Source organism: Pinus tabuliformis, chromosome 9 (assembly GCF_031772625.1).
Source record: "Pinus tabuliformis cultivar Carrire ecotype Pingquan chromosome 9, CPIR1, whole genome shotgun sequence".
Taxonomy (NCBI): domain Eukaryota; kingdom Viridiplantae; phylum Streptophyta; class Pinopsida; order Pinales; family Pinaceae; genus Pinus; species Pinus tabuliformis.
This window is the reverse complement of record NC_142307.1, coordinates 333,931,871-333,938,606: the sequence shown is the minus strand read 5'-3', so window position 1 is coordinate 333,938,606 and position 6,736 is coordinate 333,931,871. Positions and strand designations below refer to the sequence as shown.

General features: G+C 27.1%; 1 pseudogene across 1 annotated transcript; it reads right to left on the bottom strand.

Moving 5' to 3' along the window:
- Nucleotides 1-3,273: 3,273 nt before the first annotated feature.
- On the bottom strand, nucleotides 3,274-5,091 carry LOC149148570 (putative pyridoxal 5'-phosphate synthase subunit PDX1 pseudogene; annotated as a pseudogene). Its single transcript, XR_016262628.1, has 2 exons — nucleotides 5,040-5,091; nucleotides 3,274-4,276 (listed from the first exon to the last, which is right to left on the bottom strand). The product of XR_016262628.1 is annotated as a putative pyridoxal 5'-phosphate synthase subunit PDX1 pseudogene (transcript).
- Nucleotides 5,092-6,736: the final 1,645 nt, after the last annotated feature.

Below are 6,736 nucleotides of genomic sequence, written 5' to 3'. Positions count from 1 at the left end.
GATCCTCAAACAGACAATGGAGCTTTGCAATGTGATCACGTCGGTCCACACATAAATATGGTAGATCTTTGAATCCGCCAACAAATATTCACACCTGCCCTCACGAACGGAAATATTCACACCTGCCCTCACTAACAGAAATACTCACACCTGCCCTCACTAACAGATGAGGCTCCACACTTACCAGTCTCTCTCATCCACAAAGTCTCACCACGTTAGTCTCAACCACAAGAGCTAACCCCACAAGTTGCAGCCACACGGGGTTAATTCAACCCTAATGCTGTGATACCAATTCAAAATTAGGAAGAAAAAACAAATTGAATGTAACTCCCCAAACCTCAGGTGAGGAGCCCACAGGCTACCACCACAATGTTGTCTCAAATTAATGATAAAAAAGACAACCAATACAAATGTATAGGAGTACATTTAGTTAGGGAGATCAAATAGATTCCCGAATAATAAGAACTAAATCCTAAATAAAAATGTAATCAAAACAATATAACAACTTTCTCCATTATTTTGAAATACTTGAGTGACAAGAACTAGATTAATTGAACTAACCTTCAAAACTATTAAATTTTTTAATTTTTTAAATATTTATTAAATAATTAATTAAAATTATTATATTAATTACTAAAAAATTAAATATAATAATTTATTTATCTTAACTATTATACTAATTATTCATGACAGAATTTAAATTTGATAATTTATTAATCCAAACATTTACATTTCTCTAATGATATTATGTAAAGTTAAAAAGAAGAAGATAAATCCCATTAGTTGTTCCACCCATTCGATTGGATGGTTTGGGAGGGCCAATAATGCTATTTTTACACTTATTTTTATTAAAAAATAAAGTTATTTTTAAAAGTATATTATAATTTTTAAAATATAAATGTCATGTGTACTTTGTGAAATGGGTGAAAATATTTTTATATTTATTTGAATGACATTGTATTTTAAAGTATTATATATATATTTGTGTTTTTTAGTATGAGTGTATATTTGTACTTTAGAGTGTGGGTTTAATGTTGTCTTAATATAGTACAAATAATTTGATGGTATTTATATTTTAAAAATTATAATATAATTTTAAAAAATAACTTTATTTTTTATAAGTAAAATAAATGTAAAAATATTATTATTGGCAAATCTCTAAACTATAATAAGCTGTAAAAACTAAATTTGAAATAAATTTTATTTTTTAATAAACATAATAAATAATATAACACAAAATTATTATTAGAAAATATCACAATCTAACATCCATCAATCATTTTTTTAATCAAATATAATAAATAATATAACACAAAATTAATATTAAAAAATATCAGAATCTAACATCCATCAATCAATTAAAATATAGTTTGAAATTTCATTGAATATTTTAAAATTCATGGTATATATTAAAATTTTATTGAATATTTTAAGATTCACTTTACTACATAATTCATTATTAAAATATATTTAGAAATTTCATTGAATATCTTAAGATTCATTTCATTTTAACTTTTAAATTTATACAATAAATTAGTTATTTTAAGATTATGGTTTATGTTAATCTATTTTAATTTTTAAATTTATAAAATAAATTAGCTAATTTATAAAATAAATTAGCTATATTAAGATTCACCTTAGGACATGGTTCATGTTACTTTTTATTTTTAAATAAAGTATATAATATTTTAAAACTGAAATAAATTTAGAAAAAACATGTCAATTTTTATTTTTATTTTGACTTAAAATTTTAAATTTTATTTTTGCTTTCATTTAAATTTTTAAAATAAATTATATAAAGTTTAAAATTAAAATAAATTAAAAAATAATAATTAATTAATTAAATTATAAATTTGTAAACCAAATATAATTATAAATTAAAAAATTAAAATAGATTAAACTAAACCATACAATAAGGTGAATTTTAAAATAGTTAATTTATTTTATAAATTTAATTTTTAAAATAAATTAATATCAATTAGGTAACAAATATGAAAAAGATAAATTCTTATATATGAATTTGATGGATGGATGGATATTCTTATATATGAATTTGATGGATGGATGGATATTTGTTAAAATTTGATTGATGGAGATATTTTTTAATGATAATATTGTGTTATATTATATATTATATTTGATTTATATTAAACTGTTATATTTTTTTTATAATTATATATTTTTAATTATATTTAAGGATTTAGATAAAATGTAACATTAACTATTATAGATTGTTGTGAAATTGTTACGGTTTTTAATTATATTACATTTTAATTTTTTTCAAGACTATTATAATGTGATACATGATGGTTCTTGATGATTATATTACATTTTAATTTTCTTCAAGACTATCATAATGTGACACATGAAAATATATACAAGTTCTATAATTGTCATAAGATAATTTTTATAAAAATTTTACATACAATTTGTACAAATATAACACTTAATGTTAATGTTAAATTAAGTATTTAACATAACATGATTTAAATTAATAATATTAAAATATAATTGAGAATCCAATTTAATAGTATTTAATATTTTAATTGGAATGATTCAATTTAAGAATATTACAATGTATAGAGTTATTTTAACTCTTAATTTTAAAGAAATATTTGCATATCTAGAATTTGTGTTTCTTTTAACTTCGATTTTTGGTAGATTCAGAGTTAAAATAAATCTATATTGATTTTAAGCAACACTTATATACATAAATATATATATATATATATATATATATAAGCAATCAAAATAATTAAATTATTTTATAAATTTAAAAATTAAAATAAATTAATATCAACCATACAACAACCATGTGAATAATTTAAATACTAAAATAAATTAACATGAATTAGATAAAAAATTCAAAACATTAAAAAAAATAGATTCCAATTCATCAAATTATTTAGATTTAGATTTCAATGCAGATAGATGTTTACAATCTTCAACGTTCGATGCTGAATTTTTGACAAATTTTATTAACATGAACCATGCAACAAGCCATCATTATCTGAAGACACATATAAACTCTAAAAAGCCATCATTGTTTGAAAACACACATCATTGGTTACAATTTTGTTGCAATTCAATCAACAATTTCTAGAAAAAGACCATTTTGTTGCCTATAATGACAAATAACAAATTCCATCCGAAAACCAAGCTTCTACTCTAGACATCATACGAAATAGAGTTTTCTATCATAATAAATAGATTTTTCAGACATCATACGAAATAGAGTTTTCTATCAATATCATCATAAATATCGCTGAAACCAAGCTTCTACTCTAAACATCATCTTTAAGTAGTATTCTCCATGATTATGATTTTACTCTGATCTCTCTGCATATCGCTCCACTTTTTCATCATTGAGATTGATTCCCACCATGGCTTCTCCTAAATCACAACTGACCTCAGCCAGAACGTGGGAGTCATTATAGTGAGTTACAGCCTGTACAATTGCTCGAGCCCGGCGAGCTGGATCGCCGCTTTTGAACACGCCTGAACCTACAAAAACACCATCACAACCTAGCTGCATCATCAAGGCGGCATCGGCAGGTGTAGCAACACCTCCTGCTGCAAAATTCACAACAGGAAGCCTTCCCAACTGCTTGGTTTGCCTCACAAGCTCATAGGGAGCAGCAATTTGTTTAGAAAAGGTAAAAACTTCATCATCATCCAAGCTCTGAAGCTTACGTATATCACCCAAAACAGACCTTACATGTCTTACTGCCTCAATAACATTACCAGTACCAGCTTCTCCTTTGGTCCTGATCATAGCAGCTCCTTCAGCAATCCTTCTCAGTGCCTCACCAAGGTTCCGGCAACCACACACAAAAGGTATACGGAAATTATGTTTGTTGATATGGTGCATGTCATCTGCAACAGTCAGCACTTCACTCTCATCAATGTAATCAATACCGATGGCCTCCAGAATTTGGGCTTCAACAAAATGACCTATTCTAGCCTTGGCCATCACAGGGATAGTCACGGCACGCTTAATTTCCTTGATAAGCCCAGGATCACTCATCCGAGCCACTCCTCCTTGAGATCTAATATCAGCAGGCACTCGCTCCAATGCCATCACAGCAACAGCCCCAGCTTCTTCAGCTATTTTAGCCTGTTCAGCATTCACAACATCCATGATAACCCCCCCTCTAAGCATTTGGGCCAGACCAACCTTGACTGCATATGAAGATTTCTTCGGATCGCTTATTACACCATTGCCATAGACGCTGACAACTCCATCACTTGCCATTTGCAACTCCAAATAAATCTCCTACATCCAAAAAAGTATAGCCTATTGTTAAATACAGCCACACATATATCTCAAATCACATGAAAAAAAGTGAACATGCAAGTTTAGTCACCCATAATTCCATCTATTAAACACAAGGAAAAAACCTAAAAACCCACAAATCCATGCCTGGAAACATGCAACCCATAAAAATTGGAAGCCCAATCCATATGCATGTATAGATACATCTAAAAATCTCAAATGCAATATCAATGACAACAACACTTTATAAGGCAATGCAATAACAATAACAGCATATAAGGCAATCTAGCCCCAACAATGCCTACAGAAACCTGAATCCCTATGGATCAATGCCAAAAACATGACGCAACATCCATGTCCAATGACCCAATCTCACATAACATGCACAATCTAAAACCCATTGAAACCATCTTAAAATCATAGATAATAAAACCAAAGAATGCTGAATAATAGCACTAACATATCGAAATCCCTGTAAGGCAGTCCTTAAACCCCAATACCTGGGCAACTGCATGCATAGACAAGAACCCAAGTGAAAAGCAATCCCTAAATGCTAAAACCTTAACCAACTAGAATCCTAGATCTCAGATCTCACAGAATCCTAGTGAGCATCTTAAAATCATGGAAATGGGAAGCAATGAACGCGCAATACTTACAGATTCTCCTTACTCTCCTCTGTAAGAAAAAATAGGGAAGAAAAAATAAATCTCAAACTCCCACGCTACTACTTATAATTGTTGTGAGGCTAACGTTCAATACTTACAGATCTCCAACGCGCAATACTTACAGATTCTCCTTACTCTCCTCTGTTACAGGGTATAAGGAAGAAAAAATAATCTCAAACTCCCACGCTACTAACACACTACTTATAATTGTTGTGAGGCTAACGTTCAAGGAATACACGTCACCATCAATACCAATCCTCTCAGGCCGGCGGACATTTATTTCACTCTGTTTTACATGCAATTGGTCAATCACAACGCGGCTGAGTTTTTAAATTTATTTTGCCCGGAAGATATTCCCTCTTCACGGTGAAAGAAAAATCGCTCATTAAACCCTTAATCCATTACTACCTTTTTATTATTATACAGTTTTGTGTACCTAAGGGTTTTACATTTCTTGGGATTTAAAATTGCATGGCACCCTATTTTTTACAAATTTACTCAGAATTTCCAAAAAAAAATATCTTTCTCTCATCAAAAGTAGAATAAGAAATTGGATTACAATATATAAAATAATGGTTACCATTAATAATTGATATGTTGATTAATGTTGATTATTATATTCTTTAATTATATAATTAGGTTAATTGTTATAATAATTTTACTATATTTAATTATAAATTATTTTAATTATTAATGATTGAGATCAACTTTAGTGCTTTTTTATTATATACAGTTTTGTATACTAAAAGTTTTACATTTCTTAGGATTTGAAATTGGATTATAACCTCACTCTTTACAAATTTACCTTTAAAATTTCCAAAATAATATTTTACAATATTCACATTATTAAAGCATTGTTTGATATATAATATTGTTATTATTAATAATTGATATGAGTTGATTTTGGTTTATTATTATATTTTTAACTTATATAATTTGGTTAATTGATATATTTGGTTATAATAATTTTAGTCAAATATATTTGATTATAATTGATTATGATAAAATGTATTTTAGTTTATTTTATTAATAATGGTTAACATCAATATTCATATTTATTTGGTGCAATACTTATTTATTGTGTTTAGGCTCTCTATAATTTAGTATAGGGTAGATGTGTAATTGTAATGTAAATATGTAAACAATTATAAATATCGACTAAATTAAAAAATAATAAAAAAATTAAAAGTGATATCATAGATGATGAGTGTAAACATTTAAACATTAAAATATTGGCTAAAAAATAATAAAAAGTTAAAAGTGATATCATACATAAATAAGTGTAAATATTAAAATGTTTACTCCATTAATAATACAAAGTTAAAAGCAATAAACAAAAAGTTTAAAACTAATAAATAAAAAGTCAAACTTAATATAAACATGATTATCAAAATGAGTGTAAACATTCAATAAAAATAATAAAATTCAATTTGTTATTATTTTGTGAATATGCTTTGTTACAATACCATGGGCCAATACCATAGCTTGTCAATTCCACATGCCCAAAAACCATAACTTATTTCATAATCAAAATATTTTATAACAATATGGCAAGATCTTTAACCATTAGTATTCACCTTGTAATATCCCCCATTAATGTAAATATTTATTTTTACTGCAACCAGAAAAACTGTTACTATTTTTAAAATTATAAACTATCTTTGGAATTTAGTTATGGAAAGATGAATTTTGTAGTTATTACTAAATATTGTTTTCACTGGTTAATTAGTTATGAGAGAGAGTTATCTGTCCCAAAACTAAATCCTTGATATTTTTTTTACTCGAGATCAAGAGG